The sequence below is a fragment of the Molossus molossus genome, unplaced genomic scaffold (assembly GCF_014108415.1).
Source record: "Molossus molossus isolate mMolMol1 unplaced genomic scaffold, mMolMol1.p scaffold_m16_p_22, whole genome shotgun sequence".
In the NCBI taxonomy this organism is placed as follows: domain Eukaryota; kingdom Metazoa; phylum Chordata; class Mammalia; order Chiroptera; family Molossidae; genus Molossus; species Molossus molossus.
In genome coordinates, this window is record NW_023425358.1 from 26,150,305 (window position 1) to 26,168,313 (window position 18,009).

Consider the following 18,009-nt stretch of genomic DNA (forward strand, 5'->3'; position numbering starts at 1 on the left):
AGGGCCAAGGGCGCATGGCCAGGAGGTGGCGGAGGCCGGACTCCAACCAGGCTAAGGCCCCTGCGCCTGCCTCTGGCGACCTCAGGCCCCAGCACCCGAGGCTTCTGGAGCTTTTGGAGGCTGTCCTCGCGTTATGTGTTGCGTAGCGATCAGGGGAATGTGACTCCGCATTTGCGGTAGGGGCTCCCTGGGCTGGGTGTACCTGGATTTCATTTATCATTCAGGTGGGTTGTGCCCTTGGCACCGGTCCAGGTCCTGAATGGTTTTCTTGTAGCACCTGGGCTCCCTCACGCCTTTCTTCAGGCCCGGAGTAAATAGATCAGCTTGCATTCTCCAGGAGGTGGAGTGGGGGAAGCAATTTACAGATGTTAGTTAAGGTCCTGGTCATGAAACTTTCTCAGTTTTCATCTCTCTCCGACCTGTATATATTTAAATTTTGTCTTTTAATTGGTTATAAAGGTCGTTTCCAATGCTTCAGTATCCCTAAATGACCTATAATTAATTCACCGGTTAAGTTGTAGGAATTTAAAGCATTTGGGTTTATTTCTTTAAATCTTTAATGGAGTTGTAAGTAAACGGGTGACTTGACAACCTCCTTTTGAAGTCACAGCCCTTTTCATTACGGGATCATTTTGTATCTTTTAGAGCGGTTTGGAAAGAAAGTCTTCTGAAAGCTGATGGATTCCATAAAGTTTTCAAAATAAAAGGCATTCCGTCTGTGAGCTCTGTAGACACATGCATTATGGAAAAGAAGAGCAAGGATCCTTCATTTTAAAAAAGAGAAAGAGATTCAGCATGTTCTGGGCAGTCCTCAAAAGCTCCACTTTCCTTGCAAACTTGGTTTCTCTGCATGGATTTTTTGGTTGGCAAGCATGGTCATTTCACTAACAATTGAGGTTTTGAGTGCTTTGCTTCAGAATTGGGTGGCGAGAATATTGCCACTCAAACATCTACTGTTGAGTTTTTCAGAAAACCCAGGTATCATAGCAGAAACCCTTCTTTTGTTAGATTCAAGTATTTTTCGCCTTTTATAAATGTATGGTGTTCTCAAGCCTGCTGAATTGTAAGTCACCTGGGGTGAAATCAGAAACATAAAACGGAAGAGCTGAGAATCCTTTTTAGTCATTTACTTATTTCGCATTCATTTTGAGCATGTTGGTTGAGCTGGAGTAGCTGGCTCAGATGTTAACTATCAATATCAAGAGGTAGATACACTAATCTCTTTTCAAAGGTAGATTGATCAAAGCAATCAATCATATTCTAAGGACTCTCCAGCAAAAAAGATAGCAAAGTAAGAGAATACAAACCCCCAAATGTTGTTTGGCAAGTAACACTATTTCCTGGTAGAAACTAACATGTAAAGTTAACTAATCTAAGATTAGGAAAACAGCAGTCACTGTGAGAGTAACCAATAAAAGGGTACTTAATGTAATGATAGATCATCTTCCAGAAATCTCGCAACTTACACCTACTGGTTGTCGACATGAGAAACATCCAAACCTGTAGAGAAATGTTATATGAGCTTATTTGAGCCAAACTGGTGGCAATTGCTGGGAAGCAAGATCTCAAATGCTCCGCTGAGATGCTTATTTTTTAATAAGCATCTCAGCTGATTCTAGGATCAAGTAAGTGTGGGCACCTGTACCAGGTGATCTCCTTACTAAGGTCAAGATGGCCAACACCGTTTTTTCTTTTTTAAATTAAAGGTGGAGCTCACCTGTTTCCATAGCTAACTAGCACCTTAGCATTGGCTCCTGGCAAGGGGGAGTCTCAGATTGGTCCTGATTTTGCAGAAGTAGCTGCTTGGGTGCTAGCAAGATTTCCACGAGGCTGAACAGAAACCCAGGCCACCAGACCTCTGCGGAAGGCAGCAAAAGCAATAAGTGTATGGCTTTTCTGTTTACTCTGTGGTTCGCTGTAGTAGAAAGTGCTCTCATCTGGACCTGTGTTGCTGAAGTTTTAATAGTTGGGCGGTACGGTTAGGTTATCTGCCTGGTCTGTTCAGAGCTGGGATACCTGTGGCTTTGTAAGCAATATTTACCATGTTGCCGATGAGCTTAAAACAACTCAGTTATAAGTGGGAAGACCAGTTCCTCAGAGGCATTGTGTAGGCAGTGTTTGTACTGTAAGGGTAAAAACTACTGACTCACTTAGCAAGTTTAAAGGAGGGTTTGTTTGAGAAGAAGCTCTATTTTATAACAGGCCGAAACCCTTTCTTCATTTTCCTAAGTTCCTGACTTTTGCTTTGCTTGCTGTTCTGACATGCTGGTAATGAGGGGAGGGGAGTGTGACCAGGACTACAGGATTTGTAGCAATAAACAAACAGTTCTCGTTCTTCGCCTCTGACCACTGGATGGTACAGTGAGCTGAAGGCCATGTTTACGAAGCAGAAATATCAGTGCTTTTTCATGAATGATTATATTAGAACACCCCTCCCCTGCTTTTAGGCCATAGTCATCCTCCCCGGGTGGGGGAGGGCTGGCACATAATGGATACTCTGGAGATTAACAGGGTTAAAAAAATTTTTTTTTCTTGCTTTGTCGATTGCTAAAAACTAGTGAAGTGGCAATTTCTTACAAGAAAGTTCTCAACGGAGAGCTTACCCAGTCTTCACTCTGCAAGGTTCATGCCACCTTTCCAGGGAATTTCTGATTGCGGTTTCCTGAGATGGGAGGTTCAGAAGCATTGCAAATCCATGCGTGATGCCAGCCCAGCTTCTGAGGACGGGAGTACGGAACGCGTTTTCTCCTGTGGGCGACCATGAAAGAAGACGGGCCTTGATCTCCTTTGCTCCGTTAGCATGACTGATGAGTGTATTATGGTTCTCTTTGGGAGCGCGCTTGTAGAGGAACTGCCACTTATAATTGTCACACATCTTATTTACACGAGGATGCTAAACCCTGGGATGTTACCAGGGAGGGAATACTGTGCTGCTTTTGATTCTTGATAATATCCTACCGCCTCCGCCCAGTTCAGACATTGTTTCGTCCTCAGAAAGGTGGTTAGCAGGCAATGCAATTAAACCTGTTCAAGCCTGTGACCTGGGAATGTGCACCTAGCAAGTTGCAGGAGCTTTGGTTTGGGAGGTTTTTTTTTGCAAATTTTTTCTCCTTCCCTTTACAATAACCTCATTGTAGTTGTCAGTTTTGGCAAGATGTCCAGGCATTTCTTTATGAAAAAGGTTTTTTTATTTTGAGGATTTTGTGTGTGTGTGTGTGTGTGTGTGTGTGTGAAAGGAATAAAAACCAGAGGCTTATTTTGGTCTGTGACTCCACAAAAAAGAATTAATTAACGGGTTTTTTTCCTATTTGTCTAACTTGGTGCCTATGCTGCAATATCTTTACTAATATCGGGGGGGTTTTGTTATTTATTTATTTATTTATTTATTTGTTACCTACCCCTAGTGGGAACCGAACCCGGGACTCTCTGGTCCGCAGGCCAACACTCCAACCGCTGAGCCAAACCGGCCAGGGCCATATTGTTTATTTTTTATTAATTAATTATTTTTGTTACAGATGTTTCTCCTTTTTCACCCCATTGACACCCTCCTCCCCAGTCCTGTTCCCCCTCCTTCACAGTCTTGTCTGTGTCCATTGGTTATGCATATATACATATCAGTTCTTTGGTTTATCTCTTCCTGCCCTCCCCACTCCTTCCTCTGAGGCTTGTCAGTCTGATCCCTACTTCCATGTGTCTGAGTCTATTTTGTTCATTATATTCCACAAATAAGTGAGATCACGTGATACTTGTCTTTCTCTGATTGGCTTATTTCTCTTAGCGTTAACATTCTCCAGGTCCCTCCATGTCGTCTCAAAGGATCTCTCTCTTACAGCTGTATAGTGTTTCACTGTGTATATGTACCACAGCTTTTTTATCCACTCTTCTATTGATGGACATTTGGGTGGTTTCCAGATCTTAGCTATTGTAAATAGTGCTGCTATGAACATAAGGGTGCATATATTCTTTCTGATTGGTGTTTCAGGCTTCTTAGGATATAGTCCTAGAAGTGGGATCACTGGGTCAAATGGCAGATCAATTTTTAATTTTTTGAGGAAACTTAATATTGTTTTCCATAGTGGCTGCACCAGTCTGCATCTCTACCAGCAGTGTACTAGAGTCCCCTTTTCTCCACACCCTCGCCAGCACTTGTTGTTTGATGAAGATCACCGGGTTTTAGATCCAGGACTTATTCTAGTGAATATAAGAAACACCTTTCTAACTAGTAGAGCCATAACCAGGCCGGCCTGTCTCCTCTGATGGTAGCAAGTGCCCTTGACCCAGCGGAGAATGAGCACAGGTGCAGGGGGATTCACAACAGAGACAAGTTGGATTCCACCTCTGAGGCCCGCCCAGTGCTGAAATGCCAGGGTATTCCTTGGACTTCAATGCCAAGCCCATGTTTATAAATAGAAAATTTTTTATAATTGTATTTTTTTCAATTACACTTGATAGTCAATATTATTATTATTATTTTTAATCCTCACCCGAGGCTATTTTTCCATTTATCTTCAGATAAAGTGGGAAGTAGGGGGGAGAGAGAGAGAGAGAAACATTGATGTGAGAGAGACACATCAACTGGTTGCCTCCCGCACGACCCCCACAAGGGCCAGGAACTGAACCGCAACTGAGGTACGTGCCCTTGACTGGAATCGAACCCGTGACTCTTTGGTCCACAGGCTGTTGCTCTAACGCAGAGGCAAACCAGCCAGGGTGACAGTCAATATCACTTGGTATTAGTTTCACATGTACAACATACTGGTTAGCCATTTCTGTAATTTACAAAGTGATCCCTCCAGTAAGTCTAGTACCCACCTGGCTTTATACATAGTTATGACATAAATATTATTGACTATATTCCCTGTGCTATACTTTACATCCCCATGACTATTCTGTAATTACCAACTTGTACTTCTTAACCCCTTCACCTTTTTCACCCAGTCCTCCAACCTCCCTCCCATCTGACAACCATTCGTTTGTTCTGTGTATATGAGTCTGTTTTGTTTGTTCATTTATTTTGTTCTTTAGATTCCACATATACATAAAATCACATGGTGTTTGTCTTCCTCTGACTGATTTCACTTAGCATAATACACTCTAGGTCCATCCAAGCTGTCACAAATGATTAGATTTCATTCTTTTATATGGCTGAGTAATATGCCATTGTATATATGTACATCTTTTTTCCCCCCTTTTATTGAATTTATTGGAATGACACTGGTTAACAGCACACATCTTTCTTTATCTCCTCGTCTAGTGGTGGGCACGTGGGTTGCCTCCATATCTTGGCTATTATAAATAATGCTGCAATAAACATAGGGGTGCATATATTATTTGGAATTAGTGTTTTGAGTTTCTTTGGATATATACCCAGAAAGGGAATCGCTTGGTCATAAGGCAGTTTCATTTTTAATTTTTTGAGGAACCTCCATACTGTTTTCACAGTGGCTGCACCAATCTGCATCCCCACCAACAGTGCATGAGGGTTCCCTTTGCTCCCCCACACCCTCACCGACCCTTGTTTATTGATTTATTGATAGTAGCCATTCTGACAGGTGTGAGGTGACATCTCATTCTAGTTCAAATTTGCATTTAATTTAATTAGATTTGATTAGTGACATTGAGCACCCTATCATGTGTCTACTGGCCATCTGCATGTCCTCTTTGGAGAAGTGTCTATTCAGGTCCTCTGTTCATTTTTTAATTGGATTGTTTTTCATTTGTTTTTAGAGTTGTGTTGTATGAGCTCTTTATAAATTTTGGATATTAACCCCTTGTTGGATGTTCCATTGACAAAGATCTCCCATTCAGTAGGTTGTCTTTTCTTTTCCTTTGATATCACAAAGATTTTCTGTCGAATGTGGATGGTCAAGTTTCTACTGCTTTAACAAATACTATATTTACATCTGATTGTACTAAAGCAAAGCAGTGCAAAAATGAGTGCTTTGAGAAAAACCTTGATACAGGATTATTTCATTTCAATACCTCTTATCGCAGTAATGACCCTGTGGGAACTATTGGGCAGTTATCTTTCTATTTGGCTTACATTGAAAGGCACAGAACAAAGAATTTAGAGACTAAAACAGGCTCCTGCAGTGAAAATGGATTTGAAAACTGGGCCGTCTCTTTGCTGGTGTTACCGATTATCTGCATTATTATAATGCTAGTGGATATTCACCAGCCCTGATACCTCCTGAATCAAGATATGCCAAATTGTTTGGCATAATCTTAACCACTAGCATCTTTTATTTTTGGAAAGTGAATAATCTCTGTCTTAACACAGCAATTCCATACGAATTAGAATATTTATTCAGAACCACCCATTTCTTGCAGACTACTTTTTCTGTCGCAATTACACTTGACGGTCAATATTATTTGATATTAGTTTCGCATGTACAATATACTGGTTAGACATTTATATAATTTATGGTCCCTTGAATAAGTCTAGTACCCACCTGGCTCCATACATAATTATGACAATATTGTTGACTATATTCCCTATGCTGTACTTTACATTCACATGCTGTTCTGTAACTACCAATCTGTACTTCTCAATCCCTTCCCCTTTTTCATCAAGCCCCCCACCCAACCCCCAATCTGACCACCATCAATTGTTCTGTGTCTATGAGTCTGTTTTATTTGTTCATTTATTTTGTTCTTTAGATTACACATATAAGTAAAATCTTATGGTATTTGTCTTTCTCTGACTGACGTATTTCATTTAGCATAATACCTTCTACGTCCATTCATATCACAAATGGTAAGATTCCATTCTTTTTTATGGCTGAGTAATATTCCATTGTATATATGTACCATATCTTTATCCATTCATCTATTGATGGACACTTAGGTCACTTCTATCTCGACTATTGTAAACCATTTGGCATTGAATATTGGGGTGCATGTATCTTTTCAAGTTAGTGTTACAGATTTCCTTGGATATATACCCACAAGTGGAATTGCTGGCTCAGAAGATAGTTCTATTTTTAATTTTTTGAGGCACCTCAATATTTTTCATAGTGGCTGCACCAGTTTTGCAGATTCTTTCAGTGTGGTGGCAGTACCGTGGGAGAAGGGCCTGGCTGGGAGGCCAACCAGGATTCAAGCCTCCACATAATCCCGCCCTTGCTTCTCTGCGGAGGAGCTGTGGGTGTTGTTCCCCATACCTTTGTTCTCTCTTCTCTGGAAAAGGAATAACAACATCCATCTTTCAGGGCTGTGTGAAGTTTGGAGGTAGCACCCCAAGGGCTGTGGTTCAGGTGGTTTTGCATTTCTAAGGGCTTTTCTCATTGTGTAGGTAGATTCCCCTGGAGAAAATAAAGAATCCAGTTACTTTAGGAAGCTGTCCCAATGTTTCATTTATTTGTTTTTAAATATGTTTTTATTTTTTTTTTGTTTTTTTGTTTGTTTGTTTTAGAGAGAGGAAGGGAGAGAGAAAAAGAAACATCTATCAGCTGCCTCCTGCACACCCCCTGCTGGGGATCGAGCCCAAAACCCAGGCATGTGCCCTCATTGGGAGTCGAACTGGGACCTCTCAGTCCACCGGAGGACGCTCAATCCGCTGAGCCACACCTGCCTGGCTGTCCCAACTTTTTAAACCAATAGAATGTGGGTTTACCAAACCATTCTCTGGTCATTGGAAAGGTTTGAGCCGGCCTTTTCCTGGCATCCAGGGAGAACTTAGCTTCTGCTCCCTGAAGACAATGCTGATTTAGGTATTAACTATTTAAGATCCTTACCTTCTACCTCAATCCACAATCCTCCTTAATTTAAACCCTTTCCTTGCTTTATCCACCAGGAAATGCCATTCAGCAATCACCACTTGGGGAAAGCTGTCTTGTCCTTGAATTCTGTAATTGATTTAATCTGGCTACTTCATGTACAGGCAGACCTTGTCTTATTTTTTTTCCTTTATTGTTTTTTTGTTTGTTGGTTGGTTGGTTGGTTTTTGGTACCTGCTCCTAGCAGAAACCGAACCCAGGACTCTCTGGTCCGCAGGCCGACGCTCCAACTGCTGAGCCAAACCGGCCAGGGCTCCTTTATTGATTTTAGAGAGAGAGGAAGGGAGAGGGAGAAAGAGATAGAAGCATCGATGAGAGAGAACATTGATTGGCCACCTCTCATATGCCCCCCGCTAGGGATTTGGCCCACAACCTGGGCATGTGCCCTGACCAGGAATCAAACCGGTGACATCTTGGTGCATGGGTCGACGCTCAACCCCTGAGCCACATGGGCCCGGAGGACCCTGTCTTGTTGCGCTCTGCTTTTTCATGCTGCATAGATGTCACATGTTTTACCAAATGAAGGCAAGACCCTTCACCAGCAAAAGGATTACAGCTCGCTTTATACACAGCATATTGTTCCAGCCTCTGCCTCTATGTTATGGACACAATTCATAATCCCACATCTATTCTGAGTCTACATTATTAGAGAGAACAGTGACTATCAATCTATTCTATATTCTGTTTTCCTCGTTTGTTTTTCTATTGGTTTGTATCAGGAATCCTGCACCAGGGGTCTGCAGGCCACACACAGCTTTGTTTGGCTCCAGGCCTTTATAACAAAACAAAAGGAATCTGAATTAGAAGCCAGCATTTAAAAATCCTTCGATTGCCCTGGCTGGTTTGGCTCAGCGGTTAGAACATCGGCCCATGGACCAGAGTCCTGGGTTCAGTTCCCAGTAAGGGCACATACCTCGGTTGCAGTTTGTCCCCGGCCCCAGTTATAATTGTGTGGGTGGCAACCACTCGATGTGTCTCTCTCACATCGATGTTTCTCTCTCTCTCTTCCTCCCTCTCTCCCTCCCACTCTATCTGACGATAAATGCAAAAAAAAAAAAAAAAAAAAGTCCTTGGGTGAGGATTAAAAAATAAATAAATACAAATCCTTTCATCTGGGATTTCTTGCTTTTCTTGAAAAAAAGTAAAAAGTTGCCCACACTAGGCCCACAATCCCCATGGTCAGCCAGGACTGACTGCAGCTGCCCCTATTAGAGGGCTGGTCACCTGCTCTTGTTTCCCCCGGTCCTAGTGCCCCTCATCACCCAGTCCAGTGCCTCAGCCTTGACCCATTTGTCTTTGAACGTGTTTCTCACTGGTCTTTTTTTCTTGCGCTAGAGTGAAGACAAAAGTAAAGTTTTTATGCCCATGTTGCTATCAAACCCTCAGAAAGATTGTCAGTAACTAATACAAATACTAAGACAATTCACTCTGCTCAGCAGGGGCCTAGTGCTTCGGACATCTTGCCAGTTCTCCCTACAGTGCTGTGAGGCTGGTGCTCCTGTCCCCCCTGGAGAGTGAGGACAGGACCCCATGTGGTTCACTTGACCTTCCTGCTTGGTGGTGACGGGATGGGCAGAGTAGTGTGTGGACCCCTCCCTCCTGCTTTCCCGCTCTGAGTGGCTTCCCATGGGCAGGACACTTTAGGCATCTCTTTTTATGATGTGTGGCTTGGGACAATTCCCAAGGAATTGCTGACCCACACTGGCCTTATAAAAGTCACACATTTAGCTTCTGGGGTAGATTATAGTGGGGGAAAAAAAAAAAAGAGTTGAACAAATTGACTGTGCAGACCACTTTAAAACTAAGGCACTGGCCCTGGCCGGTTTGGCTCAGTGGTTAGAGTGTCAGCCTATGGACCAAACAGTCCCGGGTTCAATTCCAGCCAAGGGCACATACCTCGGTTGTGATTGGTCCCCAGCCTCAGCTGGGGTCGTGTGGGTGGCAACCAATCAATGTGTCCTTCTCACATTGATGTTTCTCTCTGTCTTTCTCTCCCTTCCACTCTGTCTGAGGATAGACATAAAAATATACTCGGGCGAGGATTAAAAAAATTAAAGATAAATAAAACTAAGGCACTGGATCTAACTTCCCAACTGTCTCATCCATCAAAAGGAATATTTGGACCCACAATAAAAAGTCTGGGATAATAAAATTGTGATGTTTGTCATAATCTAATGGTAAGTCTTCATTCTTGGCAGAGTAGACAAAAAATGTCTCAATGTTTGGAATCCTTTGCTTTGGTTAGGGTTGATTTCAAATAAGAATACTTTTTTGGCTACTATGTTTTGAAATTCATTGTTATGGTTACAGTGATACCTTTTGTGTCATAAACTAAGACATGTGACAAGAAAAGAAACCCGAGGTGTTCTAAATCCCAGTAGCTGGAGAGAGAGAGGGGGAACAGTGAGCCTGTGAATAGCGGCGGACCAGCTCTGATAAAAGACCGCTCACAGTCCTGAAAATCTGCTGGGATTGAGGATTAACTTTCAGGTGGCTGTTTCCGTGATTCTGAAAGAGAACAGGCAGGCATGCCGGAACCCCAGAAGCCTTCCCTATCCTGACCCCAGGAGCCTCCGCTTCTTATTTGCACATGAATTTTCCAATCTGCTGCCCACAGCGAATTCACAGGAGTGGACACTTCTTCGCTGACTCTGTGCCTCTCCTAGAGCTGGCCCCCTTCACCTTCTCCTACCCTCTTTGTCTGCCGCTGATGTAAATTCTTTCAGAATGGCTTCATCTCCCCCCACCCCTACTCGATGTATGAAAATGCTCAACAACTCCAGGAGGGCGGACTCATCTCTTCACCTAGCCATGTTGCTTGTGGTTCGGACTTCATGCCCCAGGACCTGGTCTTCTCGTGCCTAATAAACCTTTTCTTTTAAAAAGAGACTTTCAGCTGTAGATGTTGATTTTTGTTTAACACGTGAAAAAGAAGAGAGCCTTATGATAAGGGTTACATTCTTTGCATGCTTCAAGCCAGCACAGACTGGTTTGGGGGGCTCCTCCTTTGTCCACAAAAAGGCCTTTAACAGTTCTTTGCTCAACAAAGAATCCAGACTCAGATTTTTCACTGCAAACAGCTTTATCCTGCAAACCCCAACCAACCAACCCTGAGTCAACTGCTCAGAGAGCTCTGTGTTAATGCTATTGCAGCTTCGGCTCCTGTCCCCCAGTAACAAAAAGCAACGTGTTTCTTAAGACCCCTTCCCAAGGTTCTGGATGGGTTTTTTTCTTCTTCTTCTTCCCTATATCTTTCCATTTGTGTCTAATGTGAAGTAAATATAAAACAGTAGCACAAACTTGTTCCAATGTAACATTCCCTGGACACTTTTCCTGTGCAAGGTAACGATCCTGGCTGTTTGTTTTAGAAATGGTAATGTTGTATCATTGTAACAAATTATACTTAAAAATCATTCAGTGTGAAATTGCAGATTAATCCCATAGGGATGGGGTATTAACAATCACCCAGCCCTTTGGAGCATACAGATGGTGAATCTGGGACTCACAATAGGAACAATCACTGATTACATGCCTGGGTGTAACGGACAAAAAGACCTCCCCAACTTCGGCTGGAGAATACAGTGGAGGTCCTAGCGCCTGACTTGTTTGGGATGCTCGGGTCCCTAAGAATGCCCATATTTCATCACCTACCCAAAGTAAGATTCCACAGTGACTTCTGTGGGCTTTGAAACCTACTGAGGATACAGAAGTGTTCTCTCAGTATACTTGACCTAACCCTTCTAAATTCCATGAGGATTTGTCTCCAAGAAAACTTCACAGTGGGGCAGGCTGGAAGGATGCGGCAGATGTGCCCAGTATCTGCCGTTCGTTCCCTAATCACCGGAAAGAAAGTTATTCGCTGGCCTGGGGGCTGGAGAGAGCTCTATGAATCAGAAATTAATTTGCACCGAAATGAAAACTACAATGCCCCTGATTTTGAAACTGTCATCTCTCGAAGCCACAGACGAAAAGCCCATGATGTACTTGACTTTGAGAATAAAGATGATACACTCATACCTAAAGTCTTGAGTACAGACCGTGTTAGAGCAAGTGAACAGCCAGCATGTGCCTGAGTCTCTGAACTAAGCGACTAAGACTTTTTCTATTTTGAAATAACTGTTTGCTGCAAATTTAAATAACAGCCATTTCAACAGTAATTTAGATTTACATGCACCTTTTAGATATATGCAAAGATATTCCCCTGAATCACTGGCTTGATTTCAGATGTCAAGGTGAGAAATAACTTCCCAATCAGAATAAGTTGTCTCAAAAGAGAACCAAAAAGCTGGGCTGCTTAATGGAATTTAACACTGCCCGGGCTGGTGTGGCTCGGTTGGTTGGGCATCGTCCTGTGCACCAAAAGGTGGTCATTTTGATTCCTGGTCAGGGCACATGCCTGGGTTACAGGCTTGATCCCCAGTAGAGGGCATGCAGGAGGCAGCCAATCGAGTTTCCTTCTCATCTTGATGTTTTTCTTTCTCTCTTCCTCTCAAAATCAATAAAAAATATTGTTAAAAGGTTTTAACACATTGTCTTGGCTTTTTAGAGCATGTTTCTCAAAAGCTAAACAATCTTTATCTAAATTAACTGTTTATCCTAAGTATTTCAGTATTCCTTTTCCAAACACTGTTTTGTGGTAGAGCTCATTAAAGTACATGTGGAGCCTGGCCGGTGTGGCTCAGTGGTTGAATGTCAACCCAGGCACCAAGAGGTCACCGGTTCGATTCCCCATCAGGACACATGCCCAGGTTGTGGGCCTGATCCCCAGTGGGGGGCATGCAGGGGGCGACCAATCGATGTTCTCTCTCATCGATGCTTCTATCTCTTTCTCCCTCTCCCTTCCTCTCTCTCTAACATCAATAAAGAGAAAAAGAGAAGGAAGAAGTACACGTGGAGGCCGTGTCTGACTGGTGAAACTGTCTTGCTGGTCGGCATTTGCACCCCGTCCTGGTATTGCTTTTCCCAAACCCAGGGATTTGTGACTGTGCTGGGCCAGCTGAGTGATAACAACTGTGTCCTCTCTATCGAACCAATTACTTACCATCCCAGAAGGGTTTTGGCCTCCTGTCTCAAGGGGACACTGGTAAGCTTCTCAGGATTATTTGAGAGGTGGTTTGTGACTGGTCCTTATTTCTGCTTTGTTCCGTCTATATCCATTAAATGGGTATAGAGTGACTGTTTTGAAAGCTGAAAAACTTCTGGAGATCTGTTGTGCAACAATGTGATCATACTTAACACTACTGAATTGGATACTTAAAATGATTAAGCCCTGGCCAGTTTGGCTCAGCAGTTAGAGTGTTTGTCCATGGACCGAAAGTTCACAGGTTCGATTCCAGTCAAGGGCACATACCTAGGTTGCAGGTTCAATCCCTGGTCCTGACTGGGGTCTTGTGGGAGGCAACCAATTAATATATCTCTCCCCCACCCCACCCCCTTCCACTCTTTCTTTAAAAAAAATCAATTAAAAAATATCCTCGCCCTGGCCGGTTTGGTTCAGCGGTTGGAGCGTCGGCCTGCGGTCCGGAGAGACCCGGGTTCAGTTCCCGCTAAGGGCGCGTACCTCGGTTGCAGTTTGTCCCCGGCCCTGGTTGGTTGTGCGGGTGGCAGCCACTCGATGTGTTCCTTTCACATCGATGTTTCTCTCTCTCTCTCTGTTCCTCTCTCTCCCTCCCACTCTACCTGAACAAAAAATGGAAAAATGTCCTCAGGTGAGGATAAAAAAAAATAAAATAAAATAAAATAAAAATATCCTCCAGTGAGAATTAACAACAATAAAAAATGGTTAAGATGATAATTTTTATGTTGTGTTTTTTATTTTTGCCAAAATTAACATTTTTTTTCTTTAATCAAGGAAATAAATATAGCAATTGTACAAATTAGGAAAACCTTTGCTTACCATTGAAAGGCAAAATGGTTTCTTTTTCTCATATTTTCACCAACACTTATTATCTCATCTGTTTGTTTTTTTGGGTTTTTTTTTAATTGATTTGAGAGAGAGAGAGAGAGACATTGATTTTGTTGTTCCACTCATTTATGCATTCACTGGTTGATACTTATATGTACCCTGACCGGGTATCGAACCCACAACCTTGGTGTATTGGGATGATGCTCTAACCAACTGAGCTACCTGGCCAAGGCTTTCTTGTCTCTTTCATAATAGACATCCCTACGGGTATGAGGTGATAGATATCTCATTGTGTTCTTGATTTACATTTCCCTGATGATTAAAAGATGTAGAACATCTTTTCATCTACCTGTTGATCATTTGTATGTCTTCTTTGGAAAAATGTTTATTCAGGTCTTCCCCCCCCCCCCGTTTTTTCTTGCTATTGAGTTGTATGAGTTCCTTGTGTATTAACCCCTTCTCAGATATATGGTTTGCAAATATTTTCTCCCATTGTGTAGGTTGCCTTTTCATTTTGTGATGGTTTCCTTTTATATTGAGAAGCTTTTTAGTTTGATGTGGTCTGACTTGTTTATTTTTATACTTGTGACCTTTGCTTTGGTGTAAAAAAAAATCATTGCTAAAACCAATGTCAAGGGGCTTACCTCTGTTTATTTTTTTCCTAGGTGTTTTATGCTTTCACGTCTTATGTTCAAGTCTTTAATCCATTTTGAGTTGATTTTTGTGTATAGTGTAAGATAATGGTCCCCTCTCTTTCTTTCTTTCTTTCTTTCTTTCTTTCTTTCTTTCTTTCTCTCTCTCTCTCTCTCTCTCTCTCTCTCTCTCTCTTTCTTTCTTTCTTTCTTTCTTTCTTTTTTCTGCATGTGGTTTTCCAAGCACTGTTTATTGAAGCGACTATCTTTTCCTGTTATATAGTCTTGTCTCCTTTGTCGTATATTAATTGGCTCCTTTGTTGTAAATTATTATGTATGTGAGTTTATTTCTGAGCTCTCTATTCTATTTCATTGTGTGTGTCTATTTTTATGCCAGTACCATGCTGATTTGATTACTATAGCTTTGTAATGTAGTTTGAAATTGGAAAGTGTGATGCCTCCAGCTTTGTTGTTTTTTTCTCCCTTTGGCTATTCAGGGTCTTCTATGGCTCCATACAAATTTTAGGATTGTTTTTTTCTGTCTGTGGAAAATGCCATTGCAATTTTATTAGGGGGTGCATTGAATCTCTAGATTGCTTTAGGTAGTGTGGACATTTTAACAATATTAACTCTTCTAATCTATGAGTATGGAACATCTTTCCATTTATTTGTGTTTCTTCCATTTCTATCATCAGTGTTATATTTTTCAGAGTACAGATCTTTTACCTCCTTGGTTAGATTTATTAAGTATTCTATTTTATTTTTTTTGATGCAACTGTAAATGGTATTGATTTCTTAATTTATTTTTCTGATAGATTGTTGTTGAAAAAGACTTGCGGAGAAAAGTTTAAAATGTCTTTAAAGTCTCAAAAGAAGATGAATAAATGGAGAGATATTTTTTGTGGATGAATTAATTTTTTATGGTGGTAAAATATGCATAACATAAAACTTGCCATCTCAACCATTTTAAAACATAGTCTGTAGAATCAAGTGCATTCACATTGTGTGGCAACCATCACCACCATCCACCTCCAGAACTTTCAACTTTCCTGACACTCTGTACCCATCAAACACTACCTCCCTCCCCCAGTTCCTGGTAACCACTATTCTACTTTCTGTCTCTCTAATTTTTTACTATTCTAGGAACCTCATATAAGTGGAATCATGTGGTATTTGTCCTTTTGTGACTGGTTTGTTTCATTCAGCATAATGCCGTCAAGGTCCATTTATATTACAGCATGTGTCAGAGTTTCCTGTTCTGCCTTTTGTCTGTTACAAATAATGTTGCTATGAACATGGGTATACAAATATCTTTGATTCCCTGCTTTCTATTCTTTTGAACTTATACCCAGAAGTGGAATTGCTGCCCCATATGGCAGGGAACTACCCTTTGAGGATCAGAGTGTAGAATCGGTCTTTGTCTGTTTGGGCTGCTTAACTAAAACATCATAGCTCTGGAGCCTGGGCAGTCTAGGACCAAGGTGCTGGAAGATTTGGTTCTTGGTGAGGGCCTTTGCTCTGTGCTCACATGGCCGTTCTCTCTCCCTTCCTCTCCTTATGAGGGCACTAATTCCAACATGAGGCTCTACCCTTGATTACCTCATTTAAACCTAATCACCTCCCAAAGACCCCACCTCCAAATGCCATCACATTGGGGTTCAGGACTTCAGCTTATGAATTTGGAGAGGGCATAGACATGCAGCTCGTATAGAATCCATCTAGGTTTTTATCCTAAATCCTTTACAGTTTTCTTTCCTTAGCTAATTTGATGAACATTAGCCCCCAGGCCTTGTTATCTGTAAGACATACTGAGAGATGTTCATGAGTTTGAGTTTTATCAGTTTACCGGATATTCAAATAAATTACTTAGTTACAATAGCAAGTTTAAGAAGCATAAATAGGTTTGGGAACAAACTCAGGCGACTCTTAGTCATTCTGTTCAAATGATGGGGACAAAAACGCATGGATGTCCCAGAGAGCCCTATAGTGCATATAAGTCCCTGGGGATCTTAAGTCAGACTCTGACCCAGTAAATTAGGTGTGGGATCTGAGGATGGGCAGTTCTAAGTGCTCCCAGATGGTGTTGCTGCTGTTGGTTCCTGGACCATACATAGCAAGGTTCTAGAAGGTGTCCTGCTGCTTTTGAGAGTTCCACAGGAGTGGGTGCCATTGTGTTCATCAGGGTATGAAAGCAATGGCTAGTCTTTGGATCTGGTTCATGGAGGTCAGTTAAGAGAGTATATCCCTCAACGTTTTAGTTTCTATTGGAGGTAACAAACCACTCCGCACTCAGTGGCATAAAGCAAGCAGCCTTTTCTTACACTCACTCACCCTGTGGGTGATGAATTCCCGCAGGGCAGATGAGCAGGGCCCAGATGAGTGGGTTTGTCTGCTTCTTGATGTCATGATCCTCAGCTGAGAAGCCTGGAAGCCTGGTGTGGGAGTGAGCTGACAGCTAGGCTCAAACCATCTGAAGACTCGCTCACTTTCACACCTGGCTCATGGCTTGAGGACTGGGGGACGAGGGCTGTTGACCGGAATGCTTGCACTTGGCCTTTCTATGTAGCTTGGGCTTCCTCCCAGCATGGCGGCCTCTGGGCAGCTGTGGCTTTGACCCAGCCCCAGAAGCCACACAGTATCTGTTTTGTCACATTTTGATGGTTACAAGCAAGTTACAAGCTTACCTAGATTCAAGGGAGGGGATTATGCTCAGCCTTTTTATAGGGGAATGGAAAGTTCTAGAAGGGCAAATGGAATGGGAAATACTGTTGTGATCATCTTTGGAAAATCTAATCTGCCAGACTTATTTATAAAACTTTTGATCTCTTTATTATTAAGATATTTTTTTCTTGACAAAATATAACACCTTTTTTTTTTTTATCCTCACCCGAGGACATTTTTCCATTTTTTGTTCAGATAGAGCGGGAGGGAGAGAGAGGAAGAAACATCGATGTGAAGGGACACATCGAGTGGCTGCCACCTGCACGACCAACCAGGGCCGGGGACAAACTGCAACTGAGGTACGTGCCCTTAGCGGGAACCGAACCCGGGTCTCTGTACTGCAGACCGACACTCCAACTGCTGAGCCAAACCGGCCAGGGCTATAACACCTTTTCAATGCATCTTATACAATATTAAGCTTGTCCATTTTTTTTTTTTTTTTTTTAGAGTTTAACATCTTGCTCAGGGAACCAGCAGCGAAGATGATGGTTAACAATGCATTCTTTCCAAATGTGTCACCCTATCTGAGAGACCCTCAGTTCTCCTTAAGGCTTACACAAAGGTTCATTCTGGATAACTCTTCTTCATTACCGGGTAAAGCCCTTGTCTAGAAACATTTCTGTGCTGTCTGAGGTCCTGTTGGCATGCACCGACCCTTGCCCAAGAGGCTGATCCGGCTCCTTGGGCACAACCTGCTTGTCTGTCTGTACCTGTCCAGGTGAGCGGGTCCCAGCACATTGTATATTCTGCATTACTCCCTACTGCATCCCTCTGCCCCTACATCCATCCCATCAGTCTTGATCTCTCTCCTCCCATTTCTAGGCTACGCAGTTTACTTGGCAGGAACGTCAATTTCATTTCTTAGTTGTGACAGCGTTCCAGGTTATATAAGAACTTAACATTAGGTCTGGCCGGTGTGGCTCAGTGGTTGAGCATCGACCCATGCGCCAAGAGGTCGTCAGTTCGATTCCCA